General features: G+C 41.0%; 1 protein-coding gene across 1 annotated transcript in view; it reads right to left on the reverse strand.

Moving 5' to 3' along the window:
• GRIK2 (glutamate ionotropic receptor kainate type subunit 2) overlaps positions 1-21,100 on the reverse strand; it is a 1,523,718-nt gene that overhangs the window by 478,596 nt on the left and 1,024,022 nt on the right. The gene's annotated exons all lie outside the window — the stretch shown is intronic.

The raw sequence follows: 21,100 nt of genomic DNA on the forward strand, positions 1-21,100 counted from the left end.
GATATTCTACAGAAATTGTATACAGATTTTTGAAGTAATCAGAGGTTTGGATACCAGAATTGCAGACACAAATTCTGATTAGTTCAGCTAAGCTTGTCTCGTTTGCCATAGAGTAGAGGTGCAGCAAAGAAAGGGGGTGCAATGGGATATTTAATCACAAAGGTCTTTGGATTTGCATCTCAAATACACTAATGACCGTTTGTAAATGGATTCAGCGTTCCAATGGCAATAATTGCCTTTTCCGGTGAGGAACGCAACTTCCCCCAATGGCCACCATCCTGTGTGCGCAACGGGGCTCTGCCGCTTTGTCTTGACACCGTGGTGTCAGGTTTGCTGTTGCTATCTAATCTGAAGTTGTTCCAGTAGGCTTTAGTTCCTGCCAGGTTCTTAGAATGGGAAATACATAGAAAATGTCCCTAATTAACTGCTGCATTGGGTTAAACAACATCAATCGATATTCTGCCACTCGCCTGCTGCAGTGTGTGCTTCCTGGCGAGCTCCTGAAAGGCTCAAGGGCAGGCCTGCTTTTCTACTTGATGCTGAGTCCCGTGCTGGAAAGAGGTTGTAACAATGATGTAGGCTGAGCATACTTAGTTAGGCACCCGTGGATAGGTTTAGCTCACATCATTGGCCTTCAATCAATGACAGAGGGAGCCAATAATGCAGATGGACAGCTTGCGTAAATGCTGCAGAGTTGCAACGGCAAGCACTTTTACATCATCCTGAAATAGTGAAAATGTGTACGTGTCATCAAACCGTATCAGAAAGAACAGTAACACTATAGTTATAAAATGTATGTCAACAAAACGTATCATACAGGAAAGAGCAGCTATACTACTACTGCGCTCGTGCAATGAGAAACAAGGATTTCGATACTTATTGGTGACTATCGCATATTTTGTGGTTGACAACAAGCTTTCGCACATGCGCATCGTTAAGGGTAATTGACTGGCAAGCCTAATGGAGTAAATTCATTTAAAGTGTGGATTGAGACCAAATCCAGAGCAATCTGCATATTAGAAGGGAATTGATGGCATCTTCTGTAGTACATAGTTCTCTTGTAGCTGTTATCATTTCAAACAGTTACACAGGGAACTACCCTCAATTAAATGCCAGTTTTTGCCTTTTTTGCGAGATAATGCATGGTTACGCATTGCACGAAAGATGTAAGAAAATGCAATTGAGCAGTCCACAGCCCGAGTGCAGTACAAATTACAAGGCACCCAAGCTATGGTTGTCAGTTTTAGTCACCCGTTTGGAAGGCTTAAGGGTGGAAATGAAGCGAGCTTTGGCACTTTTAGTCCAGCGGTGGGTTTCTCTGCTTTGTGCCAGGGCTCCCCTGCACCCATGCTCTGAGTGCAATTAAGAACCCAGTGAGAACTTCATCCACCCTTTTGTGGCCTTTCTGTCTCTCTCTTCATTGAAAAGGGTGGTGAGTCCTCAGGCACTCATGGAAAGTGTCCGGTGCTTCACCAATCTATGTGGTACATGCACACTTAAGAATGTAGAAACTCTCTCCATTATTGTGGAGGAGCGTTGCCCCACATGCTGCGAGCGCAGCAGGTAGACACATTAATAAAATGGTAATAAATGGCATTTTATTATAATTTGTCACAGGCTCGTGGTGTTACCGCAGGAGGGCAGGGGGACGGGGCTGATTCATGCAATTGCACTATTGCTGCAGCCCCTGCCAGTGCGCATGTCAGTTTGACCGGCTGTATACAGCTGGCCAATCTAACATGCGCACTTCAAAGCTAGCAATCCCAGGGCAGAGAAACAGCCGGGGATTGCAGCCACAGCCCGCAAACTCAAAATGAGCCCTGGGGTAACGTGCTCCAACCAATCCTGGAGCTGTTGGATTCTCGTTGTACAAGGGAGGAAGTCCTTCCCTTTCCTGCTGGAGTCACAGCCGAGGAGAGCGCCAGGAGCTGTACTCGAATCGAGAAACATATATGGTGATTTTTTGGGGCATCGCGTCACACCCTATTTTAATGTAGGCGGCCTCCGCTGAATAAGACACTAAAAATACAGGAAAGTGATTGCCAGGGAAACAACGTGCTCGGCACTCTCTTGAAGTGTGATACACACGTGTGAATAAATGATAAATGTACAAATCATATAGTTTCAACAAACAGGGCCTGTATAAGCAGGGTACGAAATATTTTGGGTGTGTGGTGTAACGTTGTTTGTACCATTTGGTCGCTTTATTTATTGTGCATTACTCTATTAGGGACCACTGGTGATTTACTAACTATAAAGGTCTGGTGTTCACAAATTAACCGCTTATGCTAGAATTAAAATAAGAAGCTCTAAAATGCAACAAATAAATTGTTCCAAATTATATTTACTGATTTGCAAATTCATCTCATAGAGGGATTATTAAATACGAAGATTTTTTTTTTTGCTCTTTTTTCTTACTGAGAATGTTGTTAAAACATATAAAGACAAATCTGGCCATTTGTGTTAAGATGTAGTCTCTGAGACAAGCAGTACAATGGATGTGTGAATAGTGTTTTGCTTAATGAAGGGGCTTAGGGCCATATGTACGAACACATTTTCCCATAGACACAGAATGGGTAAAACCCTTTGATATATCAGGCCCTTAGTGCTTATACGCACCAGGAATTTACAGCATATTCTTGCTACTTTTTTAAGGCATCAGTGGATGTGTAGTAAATCATTGCAACGCATATTCTATATTTGAACACCATAGCTGTGAAGGCCAATGGTGTTGTCGCACTGTATCAGTTCAGCCTTCCCACACCATCCTGCAGCCATTACTCTTGTACACCTGGGTTGTCAATGTGCAGCCCATTTATAGCGTAAAATGACACATCCTGTCCACCTGACATATTTTCACTAACAGCTGTGCCCTCTATGCAGTGGTCAAACTTGCTATTTTTGAAAAACCAAGCCATTGCTCCGCTCAATTTCACGTTCAATTTATTAAAAATCAGAAACTTTTTGTTGGTTCATCAGCTGACATTTTCCAGATAGTCGCAGAAATCAAATCTGTTTCCAGAGAGTGCCACCAGGGATAGGCGCCTGCTGTCTGACAGCTGGTTCCCTGTCAGGCCCGTCCCCTCCAGGGATCTAACAGCTTAGCTAATTGAGTATGCGCGCGCCGTGCGGCGGGGAGGAGCTTGAACGAGGACAAAATGTAGCCTGGTGGACTTGGAACCTTCTAGCTGGCTGCATGCTCCCATTTTGGTTCCACATGCAAGTATAGATCTCTAAAATGCGCCTCTGTTGCACATAGGACAGTTATCTAAGTTGTGTGCCAAAATTAAAAGAAGAAGAGACCGAAGTTGTTTGAGAAAACCGCAGCAGCAACACCAATAATCAACAGATTTTTGAGCCTATACTCTGGAACAGCCATGAAAAGACAGAAACTCTGCACTGTATGTTGTCATGATTCCACCAGTTCAGTAGAATTGGGGGCCGAATCACTTTCAAATGAGAGTGTGACACCTTTGCATACTGTTTTTCTAGTTTATGAATTTTCGATCAAATAATTCAATATATTGTGCAATATTTTCAGTGCGGGGTTTAGCAGTATTTTTTGTAAACACGAACAACAAAAGTTAATTTATTATGGTTGACCTAGATTCTGGTAAATAGGGAATTGTAAAACAATATTTCATTGATAAGACATCTTTTAAATTGAATTTGCTAACTTAACACCCACAAAATAACCATTAACGTAATTGTAAAGTGGGGCTTCAGCAGCAAATTTGCCTCATTAAGAAAAGTGTTAATTGAATTACACACAATTACAGCAGTGTAATGAAGCAAATGTTGAGAACCTCTTTCTGTAATTCTTTGCTTCTGTTAGGGTTGTACCCAGGAACTCCAAAACATACCGACACTTCCATTTATGTTTAACACGTTACCTTCACTTTTCTTTTCAAACAATAAATATTGCACAAGATGTCTTTTTGTAGACTTGTCTGTTTAAGGAAAATATCTGCTTATTAGACCTAGGAAATTTTAGTTTTACCACTAATGAAAGCAGCACTCTCACAATCCTAAAGAAAATTAGTGGGCCATACTATCTCAAATTTGCACATCCCTAGGGATTTAAGGGGGTAGCATGATTTGACTGCTTCAGGCACAGTCACTCACGTGTCCTGTAGAGGATGCTAGTCCTTCTTTCGGGTGCGTCTTCGTAGCTCTCAAATCATGATTCAAGCCAGGTTTCACACACACGGCCTCATTTACAAGAAACTGACACATCGGCATCGATGCTCAGTTTCCTTGCACCTGTCCCAAATGTCCTTGAAATACCATGGATGCGCTGGATTTACAATACAGGGCTCCATGGCGATGGATTAACAAATGAATCAGAAATTGGTTGACGGAAAATGATGCATTGCTGGAGTTGGCCGTAAAACTGCTGCAACTCCAGCAATGCATCAGAACACATAGGCCATTCCTTTTGCCTGGTCTGAGCATGCGTAAGGATTCCGACACAGTGAAGTCATAGAGTGAAGCAGAGAAATGTGAATTTCACTGTGCCAGCTCTACGTGACTTTTTGTGTGGGACCGCTTACCCTGCATACATTTTACCTGGTGCGGGTATAATGGGACGCAGGGCTATAGAAACTGATGCATTGGACCCATTGCGTCTGGTTGTAGATATGGCGCAGTGTGGCTTACTGATTGGACCGCCGCAGAGTAAAGAAAAAGTGATGCAGCAGTGGCGCAAGGGGCTTGTAAAAGAGGCCCACAGAGTCGAGTGGAGAGATCGACTCTAGACTACCATGCACCACTGGCCACTAGAAGGGTGGAGCATTCCAGGGCTCCATCGGACAGGTGGACAAATCCAAGGAGTGGACGCGAGAATTGTGAAATGTCTGCTTACCCAGAGCGTCAATGAGTTCGTTCTGGGGGCGTGGGAATGGGGGTGCCCTGGGACTATCCCGGTGTTGTCCACGAAATGTGCAGCAGAGGAAACAAATGCTGGCTCTGGAACCTTGTTAATCATAATGCTATGCTATGCTATATAATGCTTGTCAATCAGATCTAAAAGCATTGTTAGGGTAGTTTTGTCGATAGCAGGCATGACACCTCAGAATTACCAAATAGTATTGATATCTCAAATCAGGAATGAACCACAGATTGCACTTACGTGCATGTACATGGGTTTCATCGTTTGCACACACCATGACAGCTTGCACAAATTTAGAACACAACGCAGCTTTCAAATAATTCTTAAAGCATGATTAATAACAAATAAATACACTCTTACACCTTAGACTTCAATTCGATTTTTGGGATCGCCATGAACTTGTGAGGTTTTTTTAAAAGAAAGCTAATTTACAATCAGTAATGGCAGTAATAGCAGTATAGTGAAGTGCTCACAGACAACACTCTATCTCATTGAAAACTGAAGCGTTGCCACAGTACCAGAGCAGATTACAGTGTGCTTCAGAGTGGACATGTTCCATTAACTCTATCGAAATAGGTCTGTGTTAGTTGCAGGCCTTGATATTTCACTTCCCATCCCTATTTTTCTAGAATATCACAAAAATACAACTGCACACAAACAAACCAAAAAACTTCTAAACTGAAGATAAAAATAACAAGACTGCAGCATACAGCAGTGGCAGGGATGATGTTTGTGTTTGTGCGCACACACAAGCGCGCACGAATGTGCGTCACTTTTCGTGTGTATTTTTCATGCAAAGCAACTACCATGTTTTAGAAGAGCATGCAGCATGCACAATGCAGACCAAGAAACAGATGGCACAGCTAAAATAACCTGATGAACAAAGTCAATCACATATGCTATGGGACTTGCACTTTTTGCATTTTCAGAACATCATCTCATAAAATGTGCCAGGCGGATCCCAGGCTGCTTACTGCGGCGAGCTGACCACAAAAGGTGGTATTTCTCAGCCGCTGCATCGGTTAGGATGAGATACTGCTGCAGTTCAGAAGCACAACCCCCCTCCCTTGGAACAGGAGAAAGAGACATAAAACTCTACATTCATCGCCATGCTGGAGTGCCTTCACGCTTTATTACATCCTGCATTGTTGGTACAGGTTCAAAAGAATATTCATCTTAGGCTTAGCTGAAAACCACTTAACAGTTGGAAAAACAGTCCCCTTGATTGAAGAGGTCCACCTCTTGGAATGAAGCCTTTATGGTGCTTTACAGCCTCTGCTCACAAGATTTAGCTTACCTGTTCCTCACAGTGCTCTGCAATTCAGAGCACTGAGGGTGGGCCCCAGCAAACCCACACACCTAGCCCCTTGCATGCTGCAGCTCTGCCCTGCTCCACTTCCACTGACAAGCAAAACACTTCAGAAGGGGAAAGAGGGAAAAAACTTACCTAGTTTCCTTTAAGTGATTAAAAATAAAAGTATTCAGGTGCATATTCTGAACCAACTTAGATGACAGTTGCAGCCCTTTTTCTCGTTGCAATTTTAAAAATGCCAGTAACACCCATAGGCCCAAATAAGGGGCCCTTTTTTCACCATTGCTTCAAATACTTCATTGAATTTACGTGGGGACGTTTAGCTGTTTGCGCGCCTTCCGCACACCTCCCTTTTGATGTGTTTTTTTTAAACTACCTTAAGATGACTACTTAAAACACACTAGTATTAGAATACGAAGAAACTCAAGCTTGTTGAAACTAGACTTAACGATCTGCTGCTCTTATACCCAAGGAGAAGAGAAAACGACGGGGTATTTCGATACATAAATTACAGCATCAAAAATAAGAAAAATGCAAATGCACAGGGTGGAAAACATGCCTCTCTTAACTAAGGAAGACTAAGTAAATATTAACTGAAATAGAAAGTGACGAACTTATATAAATTGTAAAAATATCTGAAATCATGTGGAATGCAAACATTTTCACAAATACAAACAGAATCAAATAGATTCAATGTTACACGAAAAGCCCTGGACTGACAGAGGCATAACATACGTCTGGTTGTTACAAATTTTATAAGATGCCCTAATGATCCGTTCACCAATACACAACTCTAGGATCTGACCCTTCTGCAGACTGGCTTCTGATACAGGTGTTAAAGAAGACACCTACCCTCCAGGTCAGTGCTATAATGAATATACAGGATGATAAGTTACCATACTGTGTTTAATGTTAGCACCCACCATTGGAAGGGATACTCCAGACTATCACAACTGCACTTCCTGTTAATTGTGGTTCCTCCATAATCAGCGGGAGTGAAATTAATTGTACACTGCCCACAGCATGCATATATAAATTAAGACACAGAGGGCCTGGTTTAAAGTTTGGCAGAAAGGATACTCTGTCAGAAATGTGAGGAATATCAATTCTGCAGTATTACAAGTGCATTATTCCTGATGTACTTGTAATATGGCGGAGAGGATATTCCTCACGTTTGCAGTGAGTTTCTCATCCGCCAATTTATAAATCAGATAAGTTAATTTAGCTTGTTTCAGAGATACGGGCATGGATGTGCTTGTGGTGAGTGTGCATGCAAGTGTGTTTGTGAGAGACTGTGTTTTTGTGCATGGGTGTATGCTCCCAACAGCCCCACAAACCCTTCCCACAGCCGAGACAACCGACAAGAGAAAGTTAAAAATATATAAAAATTGGGAACACAAACATCATCAGAGTAATATTCAATCTGCCATTCTCAATCGAACATCAAGTGAAGCATAAGGCTCTCAGAACCGCATGGCCCTCAACAGGTTGAAGCAAATCCTCCACACCCCCAACCTAAGGAAATGTCATCCTTCCTGAAGAAACCCAACAATTGCAGGATTGGTGTAGAAGCTACATAGTCAACAAAAGTCTACAAGCTCAAGGTAAATCCAGCACATAACCACAGTCTACAAAAACATCCAAAAACATCCACGGTCGCCAAGTACAACAAGGATGACTATTCCATGTCTGTACCACTGGGATCACAGCCATCAATGGAAAAAGAAACAAATACATAATGCCCTGCATAGACCTATACCCACAGGACCACTGGCTAAGACCAAGCAAGATGATCCTCTACTCAACACATAAGCTCCACTGAACCACTATAAAAGGAAGATCCTTCCTGAAGATAAAACCCACGCTGACAAACTCTAAATCTCCAGGACAGAAGACCATCAAAGGCTTAATTGGCTTCCTTTCACATAAATACTGAAACCCTAGTGATTCTATCAAGCTTTCAAAGTTCCACTGGAAATGATTCCTTGGAAGTTACTCATAATGCCGCCTTCGATCTTCTCTGTATTTCTTGGCACTTAAGAGGGCTCAGTAAGTTAATGTCCTATACAATCTATGCTTGTTAACAACTTCAAGGAAATTCTACTCCAGTCTCAGAAACAGTGGCAAGAATTACCACCTAATTTGGGTCTCACCTGAGTAATACATTCCTCCATCACTGAAGAAGCATAAGGAATGAGCTGTTAGTCCTTACGTCTAGACCTGAAGAAAGTGTTAGTCCTTTGAGTCATTAATAAACTTCTGATATAGACAATGTTCAGCAAAAATAGTGTACAGTTTTTTTTTTTTTTTTTTTTTTTTTTTGAAACCGTTTATTGCAGTTTATAGAAGTTACAGGTATGGGCCTACAACCACACGGCCGGCCGCTAGAGCATCAAAAGCATATTACATACATACAGCAAAAAATTTTCTCAGCGGTGCACAGTAGGAAGACAGGAGTGATCAATGGTGCAGGCCTCACAGCTCCATGCCCACAGTACGGTTCCATTTTCTTAATGCAAAACAACATAAACAAACCACAACCGCAAGGCAACCCTCGATCCAAAGTGACAACACGTGCTCCATAAGTGGGGGATCCAAACCAGCAGCAAAATTCTGAAGAGGGGGACGGGAGTAGATCAGGGACTGGGGGACCGCGCGCCCGCGGCCAAGGGAGGGGCGCCATCTAGGGAGACGGAGCCGGCGAGGCCGCTGGTAGCAGCGGCGGCTCACAAATACCCCCGCGGTAGGCGTTCCAGGGGCCCCAGAGTTTCATCCACGCCCCAGGCTTACCCCTCGCCACATACACCACCTTTTCACGAAACATACACCAATCCATATGCTCTTTCCAGGCCGACACCGCAGGGGGCCTCTGGGATCCCCACAATTGGGCAATATCACGCTTGGCTATCATGTATCCCAGAGTCACCCACCGCGCCTGCGGGACCGAGTAGTCATTTGGTTCCCAGACATTCAGCAAGCATCTCCTCGCTTCAGGCAGCAGCGCGACACGCGTAACCATTCGTAGAACCTCATGCACACCACGCCAGAATCGCTCCACCTTCGGGCACTCCCACAGTATATGCATGAAAGTCGCCAACGCACCACAGCCAAAAAATAAAAAATAGTGTACAGTTAATAGTAAAGTATGTGCATTCCAATTGAATGCATTCCTTGAATAAAGATGTACCTTAGGTGGGATCCACTGTATCAAGTTTTTGTTAAGGTATATATTACAGAACGTCACTCTGGCCAAATCAATTTTGAAAAAGTATAATAAACTTTCTGAACTCTCCTTAACTGTATTTTCTTGCAAAGTGAATACTACACGTAAAAGTTGAAGGTAAAATCTGTATTGAAGACCCATGCCGCTAGTGTATAAAACAGTGACACCGGAGAGTAAAACAATGAACACCAAGGACCATATTTAGAGAACCGCCATACACTAGTGGTACATCTCCTACCAAACCCATGCCTCCTCCATCTCACTTAAAGGCTGGGGAACTGTAGAGTTTTTAAAGCTGGAACTTCTAGCTCTGCCATCACAAACCCTTGACCCAGAGGTCTGAACACAACTGGACTGCCGGATCACAGTGGCAGTCGGCCTGCTTTTTTTGCAGCAAACTGATTTTCACTGACTTTCCCTCCCTATGGGCAAGGAGAAATCTTTCTGTAGATCTGGACTATTGTTTTTTGATTTATTGAAGCAAGCTCCCACTTTGAGAGATTTTTTATTAAACCAAGAAAGGAATGGCGAGCAGGTGAAACATACATGTCTCTGCTTCCAGTGAATCTGCCAAGGTATCTGGCAACCAAAACACATAGACTTCCCCACCAGACTCTCTCTAAATGTGATGGGTGGTCCTTGCCTACAGATCGAAGGGCAGAGTCTCTTCTCACCTTGCAAGCTGCTGTCCACACTTGAAACCAAAGTGTGCTATTCTCAAAGGGACAGGTGCACGTCTGAGACCGGTAATGCGTGCCTCACAGATGTATGAGTGATTTTTATTGCATACAGATCCATCTTCACAAACATTATGTGTGAGGGGTGGTCTGGCTGTCAGCAGCTGTGCAGTGTTGTGTAGCTTAGCATGGCCTACATCCTAAAGTAGTGGGTGCACACCTGGTACTGAGTCTGACTTGGCTCCAAGTGATTTACTTTTACCCTGTAATTTCGGGCTTGAAAGGAACAGTAACTCACAAATGATTATAACGTGCATAAGCATCAGTGTCTAGGTGTATGTGTGTATTCTTGGGACATATTTGTTCTAGTCCGGTCACTAAGCTATTGTACATAGCCGTCATTTCTCAGTCTGAGGGGTCACTCAGAAGGATGTGTGTTCTGGCTAAGTAAGAAAACTCAAAATAATGGTTTGACATCTTTCAAGAAAAGATTGTATAATACATTAAACTAAAGTAGGTAGGTCACTGCTTTTAAATCAGTCATAATAAAAAAATCCTCCAGAAATACCAAGCATTGATTGATGAAACATCTTTGATTAAAGATGTTGAACGTTTATCTGACCTCACCGCCTGTAATTTGATACTTTACAGTATGAACGAATTGCAGGCCTTCGGAAAACGTCTATATTGACTCTGAATTCCTACAGTAGTTATTGTGCTGATATTAAACTCACTAAACAAAACCTCTTCTGAACACTCCATGAAAAACAACACATATGTAAGCTTACATCTGTGAAATATTTGCACAAATGGCTGCATTTTGGATCAAACTGATCACGAATATGAAATAATATTGTATTCAGTGATGTGAGATGAATATAATGTTGTTTTTCTAGATCCTCTGCCTATTAAACGCCTGAACTCTATCCTTAACACAAATGTTATGATGTCCTACAAGGGCTTTAGACAGTGCAGTCCTGTTTTCCTCCATGCAGGCAGTTTCTTTTGATTACAGAAGCTCACTTTTTCTGTACAGCTAGCAGCAGCACCGAATTCATTAACACAAAGAAAATTAGCATACAAATCCAGTGCTCTGACAGCACAGACTCTTTGCCAAAGGGGGATGCTGCAAGATCTTTTAAATGAAAAAATAACAAAACTGTCAGAGCGAAAAGAGTTCTCTCCATTAAAGAGAAACTGCATTCTTATGCTCTGGGGGAAATATAATGAAGACTGTGATTTTTCAAATACAAGGTATAAGTCCTCCAAACATTCTGCTAAAAATACTCGGTATAAAGAATGTTTGACAGTGCAGAATCAATGCTCTGTCTTCAGTCCCATAATGAGACTTCAGGTCTTTCCTCTGAAGGAACACGGCCAAGGAAAAGACTCCAGGGCAGTGATGTTCGCCTGCCAGGATCTCCGGATCCAAAGTGTCACAAAATAACCAGTAAAATTACTTTAGAAGGCCAGTGATCCATCTGTTCAAGCTTCCTATCTGCCAAAGCCCTCATTCTTTGGTGCTTACACAAAAGCGTTTGACGCGAGCACGCTGAGATGCCGGCATGTTTTTTCTCTAACTGTACAGCCAGGTTCATAAAGTCTCTTCCCCAAATTTGGAGGGATTGAGTGAGAATATTAAATTGTCTTCTCAAACATGTGGGATTAGTTCTATGTCTCTCCTTGCATTTCAGGGGAAGTACAAAATAAAAGGCACTTCCAGAAGGTATTCAAAATAAGGGGAGCATGTATGGTTAAAACACCAGTAGGCAGGTGAGCACCCTATGCAAAGTACACAACACATAATAGTCATACATTATCCATCTTTTTATTGACTCCTAAAGAGTTTAAAGTACTTGTTTGTGACAACCAGAAGGATAGAGCTGTCTTAAAGCTCAGATCTGCAAAATCAAATACATAATTATTTTAATATGTACAATTATGCCACGATGCAGCTGGAAAAGGAGAATATTTTGTTTGGTCATATAAAGGTAAAACATACAATCCTATAAAAAATTTGGGACATATCACCCGCAAGCTAATGGGTTAGTGGAGAAGATGAATAGGACTTTGGTTGAATGTATACAGTGGGCTGTACAGAATTCAGTTCCTGTTAATGAGGCGGTAGAGAGTATGTTGTGGTCTCATCGCACTTCTCCCAATGCTGTTACGGGTAAGAGTCCATTTGAACTTATGAGGGGGCGTGTTTCTGCGTCGAAATTGTGTCCTCCATGGTTGAGGTCTTTTCAATCTAAAATGGACAGGTTGAACCCTTGTGATGAGTCAATGAGAAACAAGGTTGATCAATATCAGGGGAAGATGAAGGAGTATTATGATGAGAAGCATAGAGTAAGTGCTAAACAAATAAAGATTGAGGTAGGTGATTGGGTTCGTATCAAGAATCCCACACATGTGGTGAAAGGAAATTCTAAATTTAGAGATCCTGTACAGGTTGATGCGGTGTCAAGAAATGCTGTGAGGGTTAAAGGTTGTGATTGGTGGAATAAGAACAGAGTACATAAAGTTAGTAGGAATAGGGAGGAGGAGAATGTGCAGTGTATGAGCGGAGTTAGTAAAAGAAGCGCATTAACAGAGGTTTGCAGCAAGAGTGTCACTGATGATTGTACGTTTCCTGTGTTGCGCAGAAGCAGTAGGAGTGCACCCAAGCCTGTCAGGTTTCGTGATGTATAAAGGATTGATGAGAATATAAGTGTACCAAAGTTGTTTTCCAATTTTATATTATATTTGGGTTTTGATTCTCTGTAACTTATATTTCTTTATTATGTTGTTTCTTTTTAGAATGTTTAGAGGAGGGAAATGTGTGGTGATGTCTTGTGTTCTATCGGGGTGGAATTCTCTGCGTAGTATTCCAGAACGCTGGAATGTCCTGTGCTGGGTGTTCGGTTCTGATCAGTTACTGCTGTTGTGGGGAAGCTGATAGAGGGTTGTCTAATAAACGTTAACTCTACAACCAACGCTTCAGTGACTGTTTAACTTCTACACATATGCATACTAGGTTATTTTAGGAATGTCTCCAATAGATGCATAGATCAGATTTCCGTTACCTTGTGCTGTGTTAGTTAATATACAGGAAGCCTATGGTAAACTGCCCATAACTTGATACAGCTGCTCTACCTGGGAGTCAATTCATGTTCTGATTTCTTAGTTTGAGAGATTGTGTAACATATGTTCATTTTAACAGCGACTCCTTTATCATATACTGTGCCCTCTGCTTTGACGTCAGACCGTTCCTAGTAGGGAAGGTATTGTCATTGATACTAATTTTGCACTCTTTGACTGATTAACAAATGCATGTCAACTCTAAGGTGAACTCATTCACAAGTGGAAGATTATGTTAGTGACGTACAGAACGTGAAGTTGCACCTGTAAATGCATTTACATTCAAATTTATACCAGTGTGGCAAAGGGGGGGGGGGGGGTTGTCGACTTTCGAAGGTCGGAACACCAACTACAGATAATAAATACCAACAAACCTGCAGGGTTGAGGGCATTAACAAAGCCTTTAAATTTGTTTCTAATCCTGAAATAATTTTCAAATTCACTCCTCTCAATGGTAGGTGTGAATCATATTTCAGGGAGGAGTATGAGGAGGGATCAGCCCCAAAACTGGCAGTATGTGAGAGGATTTCTATACACAGAAAAAAATAATCTGTTCAACTTCTATTCAAGGGCTATATTCACTAATGTGGAAATGTTGACGCACTTCATTGCCAAATACATTATAGTTTATGTGTGTAAGTATTCCTGGGAAACTGGCAGCTAAAACCTCCCAAACATACTTCTAGAAAAATTGTTAGTTGTGAGAAAGACGGAATTTAGCCTGGGCTCCTAATATTGAGACTATTTTCAGCGTATGATTTAATTCATGAGTACACCTATTATCCTCTTTAGGAAAACATATTCATGACACTTTTACAACGGAGACACAGTTCAGACTTTCTTCAGTAACAGTGCACCACTGCTGTCATATTCTGTAGAGAAAAATGTACTGAAATTAACAGGGGCAATTGACTGGTGAGTTAAGCAACAAACCAGTGGTTAGTAGATTAGAAAGCAGGTTCTGGTTCAAGTCAATGCTTCTTCCAATAGTTACAAATCTTTTCAGTGATGGATGGAAGCAAATCAGAGCACTTGAAGTTTCCCAAATTCCAACCACAGTTAGGGTAGCACATGGTGTGACGCTACCAGTGATATGAAATCGTAGGCAATGCATCTGTGGCACTTACTGGTCTTTCTTAAAAAGAAAACCAGGTCACAGTTTATACTGATTGGACTAATTCACCCTTACAGTCTTATGAGGTTCACAAATGTATTGCATTGTGACAGGTTAAGGTAAAACTGCGTCAAAGCATATATACATCTCATTGTGGACTATGTGCTTTGTATTTATGATCATCATTGAAATTAAAGTTTTATACTCAAAATACATATATATTAGTCATCTTGTACATTTCTTCACTTTTAGATGGAGCACTCTCTTAGTCTATTTACTAAATTATTTATAACATTTTGGATAACTATTGAGGTGATCCTCCTTCTCTCTTACAACCTATACTCTTAAATAACATTTGAATTCCAAGAGTGAATCAATGCTCAGACACAAAATATGTTTCTAATCCACGTGTCTCATTTCCAGTGTTCTATTTGAAGCTAATGAGAACCACTAGTCAGTAATTTGGCCAAGTCATTTTTGATTTAGTTGCACAAATTCCTCAAATTTAATTTACAGAATAAAATAAGAATTTAAAATGATGGCTGAAGGAACAGTCAACCTATATGTGTGTATTTAGACAAACAGCATGCTCCGTTTATAAAACATGTCTCCACCCTTGTACGATTTCCAGTGGGTATTTTTACATCTGAAAGGACAACAGTTCAATCTCAGAAATGCTATCCACCAGCTATGTTATGAAATGTCTAAGGACAGAAATACCATCCAACCCCTCCTATGCGACCCATACACATCACAACTGCTGACATTCATTACAGATCTAAGAGAGCTTATTGTATGCATCCATATTCACAATAGGAAAAAACAGTGATAGACCTCTATTGTTCCTAAAGTGTAAAGTAAGATTCAATTTTTCCAGGCTCATTGCCGGAAGAACATCATCCAAACCATTATTCTATAATGGCCTACTGCAACTCTTTGATGCTAAGACTTATTCCTAACTTGATTCAACATCTCCAGTTGATTAAAAAATTCAGCACTACAATTACCATTGGCTTTCAATTGGAGTTCCCTCACCTCTAGACATTGGTTTTTTTCATTGGCTCCCTGTGACCACTAGATCCATTTTAAGACACACTTTGTCACAATGCATTTTACAATTAAAAGTGCTCTCTAAAATAAGGACCAAATGGCTTTTTACATTTGAGATGGACTCTCAGGCCTTTAGGGCCAACATTTTATGATAGTTCCGAAGATTCATTGGTTACGCCTAGGTTACCAGGCAATGAGTTCTGCCTTTGGAAAATTATGAAATATCTTTTGTTTTCCCCTCCTATTATTAGTTAGATTAGTGTTTGATGCATCTGATGTCATCAGGGATTGAGAATTATAATAATAATAGTAATATTACTACTAATAACAATGACAAGATTTTTCAAAATGTTTACCAAACCTTTGTTTAGATCACATTAATGTTCTAAATTGTTAGAAATAAAGGTGTGATGTCAGCAAAGCTTATGGACCATACACAAATCTTAAAGGGGTGAAGGCCAAAGCTTCCTACAGAAACTGGCACCCCACTAAATTGCAAATTGCTCCTCAATAGTCACTTAAAATATGATCCACCTACTAGGTTTCAAATGTTAATACATGGAGGGAGTTGCCTGCTGGTCTAGGACCTGGACTTTTGAGTACCATGAATCCAAACTTGAAGGCAGAACATATTCATCCGTGCTTCAAAAACTAACCTCCTCTGGTTGACGTTCGATTGAGAGCCTACTCTAAAGAGTCTGGTGTCTAAGAAATACCTGAAAATGTGTTTAATTTGACTAACCTCACACAGCTCAATGAAATTCTTCAGTAAATCTAATGTATTGAAGTGACAGTAACATGATGCTGTATTGTCCTTCGCAAAACCTTATTAGAAATAAATACATATATACTTTGAGTTAGAAAATGTTGCTATCAGCAAAATAGAAACACAGCCTTTCCCAACATGAAACACGTCTGACTAAACTTAATATTCTTATAGCAGTGACATCATTTTTACATATATAACACTACACCCAAAATCTAATAAATACTTGTGGATACTGTGAGCTTTCCATGTGCTGATATTTAACAGCAGTTTCCATGTATCAAAAATACATTACTCAGAGTGACTAGTTATTTATTTATGTCCCTTTTCTCTGAACTAAGAGGACAGCTTTGCTGGGTGGCTAATGCACAGCACAGAATGAGATCTTCACACTCTTGCCGTGCTCCATTTATTGACTAGTTTTCTTCAATATCTTCGGTGCATATGAAGGTTAAGATGAAAAAAGCTGCCCTTTCTAGTATGATAGCTTTTAAGTATAGAAGCCAGAGAATGAAAAAAAACTTTCTGAATGTGCTTCAATTTCTAGATATTGTTGTGTAGAGTTTCTGCCAAATACGTCAAATATACATGAATACATACATGGATTATTTAACTGAATGTGTAAAAGCAAGTTGTGTGGCAAAAAGGCTTATAAATAAGTTTATGGATTGTATTTGCTAATTTATTCAGTGGCTTTACAGAGTATATCATGTTTTTTGTACCTTCACTTCAGAGATCCTGTAGCCAAGCTAGGGTTTACTTGGGGCGATTAGGTGAAACTTAAAGTCCACTTGAGGAAGGATGAGCCCAATATTGGTCAGCCATGACCTTCAGGTGACCGGAGCTCTCTTATGAACAAGCAAAAACTAAACAGTTTTAAGGCTTTTCCCTAAAATACATATAGTTTGGTTCTGCCATTGAGTTTGGGCTTCTTGCATTCCATGGCCAATGTCCAAGAAATTCCAGGGATCTGCCTCCATGTTTTATTTGTTTGAAGGTGTGTTATCTGATCTAGTGGGCGGTCATTAGACGCAGAATCATACTAGGCATGCAGTGTGCTGTTAATTTCTGCTGATATCAAGACCCAGTGGCCCTGTAGATCTTGTATATGATGCAAAGAACTTTGCGCTATTTTCGTTTCCACCTGAAGCAATAGAAACATGTTATTTTGCATGATTCTCTTCCACATGTTCGGAAAATCCTTGCCTACCTGGTTTTGAAGCACTTGTATTTTGTCAATTAAGGTCTTTGGGTGCCAATTTTTAAATTATGTTGCAATATTTTGAATGTGCTGTAATAGGGGCTCTTGTCAGCTCCACCCTCAGGTCAGTCAGAAGCAGCAGGACAATTGTGCCCGAGTGAGAAAAGTAGCAAGTTAATGTCCTTAACAATTATACTAAATTGTTTCCTACTTTCAGCGTAGTCTGTGGAGACATTCCTAAAATAGGAGGTCAATCAATAGGTAGTGGACATCTGCGTCTACCAGCACCAGGATCTTAGTTTTGGCTCAAATGTATTCAGTTTTAACTTTAGTTTTCAAGTTTGGATTACAGTCTTCTCACTGGATTTATTTAGCACTGCTCGCCCCATGTTCTACATTAATTTAATTCAGTTAGATTAATGAATGTGTTAAGTCGATCTTTTGCTTCAAACTATATATATATATATATGTACACAAAAACACACACACACACACACACACACATATAAAGGGCATATTATACTCTACACATTTGTGCATATATATTTGAATGTATATTATATATATATATATATTTATTTTTGCAGAGTTTTATATAGTGCGAACTTGACCCAAATCGGGTATCAGAGCGCTTTACATAGCACCATTTTCGTTACATGAGGACACACCTTCATTTTTGTTAGGCACGGGGAGATTAGGTGATTTGCCCAGAATCACAGGATGTTCAGCGTCATTGCCGAGACTTGAACCCAGTTCCCCAGATTCGAGGTCGACCACCCTAGTCGTTAGGCCAACTCCTCTCCCAATATATATACAATATACATTCAATTCACCTCCTGAGGTATAATGTGGTGTTGTGACATGGTGAGATATCCTGAGCAGCACAACAAAATGTGTATGGTTTTGCATGCATTATCTAATCACACACTTCAGATTCAACTTATGCATGAACTATTCACCAGCTGCAAAGTTGTCATCCAGCTCTACTAAACTAAAAGCAATGCCAATACCATGACCAGACGTCCTCAATGCCTCATCAGCATCTCTCCTCAGTACTGGCAGCAAGAGTTGGAAAATGTATTTTAATTAGACTATGTTACAGAATAATTGCTATCTACTTTAAATAGTGTTCATAACACGGTCTTATACCATGCAAATATCAATGCCTGTTTCTTTCTTCTGAAATATTTTATGTTGACTATGCCCATACCTCCAGCGCTTGCCAGCACAGAATACCCAAACGTAAAACTATATTAATTGTACCTGACCCGATGCCACAGTGAGCAGCTGGCATTCAACACCATTGAGAAATAATTGGGTAATTTTTGCCATCACGGACAAGCCAATGAAGGCGTGGGGTGAGGTGTGGCAGTAAAGCTAAGAATGCATAACTAATACATTCAGCAAACCTTTTTCACCTCCATGCCCTACTAATGCCCTTCATACTTAAAAGAGATACCTGTAACCTACAACCACCCTTGCCCATTCCTGAGCCGGCTCTTCTTTTGCCAAAAACCTGATCTCCTGGGACTCTCTTAGTCCTTCCTCCTCAGCTTCAATGCCTAGAATATCAGAACTACTTAGAGTCTGATTACAAGTTTGGTGGACAGGTTAATTCATTACAAACATGACAGATACCCTGTCCGCCATATTACGAGTTCTGTTATATCCAATGGAATATAATGGAACTCGTAAAACGGCGGACGGGATATCAGTCACGTTTGTGATGGAGTAACCCGTCTGCCAAACTCGTAATCAGGCCTTTGGTGTCCTTTCACCCTCCCACATTTGCAGCCACTTGCCCCAGCCTCATTATTCGCCCTACTCTCTCTCACTCTTTTTAATACATGCGGTGGAAGTTTTTCCTATCCTCATTTAGCAGTGGCTATGTCACCAGGACAGAGTCACCAACCTCTTGTGGCACATTTCCCTTGATTTTTGCATATCTCTATAGAGATGGCCTGGCAGGGGAGTTTGGAGCCACAGAAACCGTCTCCTTAGACATTTTGTCGGTATGTGATTTGAAAATGGGGATAGTTGAAGCAAAGTCCTCTGCCTTGCTTCTGTCTGAAAAGTGAAGGCAAAGACGAAGGAAGAACTGTTAATTAGCTATTTCCAATTTATTTCCCAGAGGTGATGGAAGGCAGCTGCCCCACTGTGATACCACATTTGATCGTGTTGTAAGGACATCCCAGTCGTTTGTCACGCCTGTCAGAATCTGTTTTGCGCTATTGCTTCGTATGTCGACCATAGGCACCATGTATTTTTAACTTCAACAATGTGTGTGTCTAATTCCCATTTTTTTTGTTTAAAACATTATACAAGAATGGAATGATGTCATAACCCTCACCTCTGTGGCTCACAGAAACAAAACACTCTTGAAGCCAGACATGTATCATGGGCCACCATAGACCCTTGTAGGAGGGGTAGAGGGGTTAACACAATACCTGAGTATGTCTGTGAAGTGATGTAAGTGCGTAATGCTACTGCTTAGGAAGCAACTCTTTTGGTGTTGGGAAACAAAGGGGTCATAATTACAATTTCGGGGAAGCTCCCATAATCTTCCACTGCTCCAGTATTTTCCCCAGTAATTGCCACATGTACTGTTTATACACACATCCAGGAACTTTTCACATCCATAGGGAGTTTTGCACTCTCAGGTTGTGACTAAAATGAAATTTAACAGTCTGATATCACCCAAAACCTATTTTTTTAAATTAGACAGTGCTTTCTCACGTTAGAAAAGAATGTAGTGGTTATGACTAATATAACCGCCTTCAGTAAAACAAATGGTTGCAGTTCCTCCTTCATCTTCCGTGTTTGAACACGAAGACAATGGAAACAATTCAAACTCTCCCAGGAGATGACACATGCAAGGACGATGATCTCGACTCTGCAAAAAAGCTTTTCCCCGAAAGCAAACCTTAAGCGCTGTTTATTAGGGAGACCAATTACAAAGGCTTTTTGGCTAAAGGCAGGAGACAATTCTCCCTTAATGGCTCACAACAAAAGTTCCATTTTGTTCCAGGATGACAACAGCCTTCTTGACAGCAGATTAGTTTAACGTTGAGCATCCCAGCAAAATAGTTATCCATTTTAGAGTGCATAATAATTCACTGTTGCCCTTCACCGTACATTAAATGTCGCCCATTATGGTGACAGCAATATAAAACTGATTGCGCTAAGCGAGCGCGCCAAGGTGCAGGCAGTTACCGCAGGCACTTTGGACATGGCCTTTGCGACCTTGGCTCTCACAATGTTGTAATTGAAAACTGTCTAGTGTTTGCTGCACCATATTTACAAACATGAACTGAAAGAGCATTTTCAGCATCCATTTAGTGCCCTTGGTCTAAAAAGCAGGTTTTACATACCATATGCAATAATCAAAATTATAGTTAAATATATGTGCTGCATATTATTAAATATAGGGGCCAGAGGAGCGCGAGCCCTTTCACTGTCAAATGGTATAAAATGTGTGCAGAGATCATCCCTAAATTCTTTACAATCCCATTTATAATGACCACATTCTGCTCCTTGTTGTTTCTAAGGCTCGCGGTGTTTGACCCAAACTAGAAATGCTCTTATGGGGGGGATCAGGTCCTCAACCCGATCCTGTGCCTGCATGATTGCACCCATTGATTCACAGACCTGCCAACTTCAAAATAAAATTTGCCGTGTGAGATGGGGGCGTGACCTTGGAGGGGTCAGGGCTTGATTCTAAGAACAGCCTGAGAGCCGCTTCTACC

The sequence above is a fragment of the Triturus cristatus genome, chromosome 6 (genome assembly GCF_964204655.1).
Source record: "Triturus cristatus chromosome 6, aTriCri1.1, whole genome shotgun sequence".
NCBI lineage: Eukaryota > Metazoa > Chordata > Amphibia > Caudata > Salamandridae > Triturus > Triturus cristatus.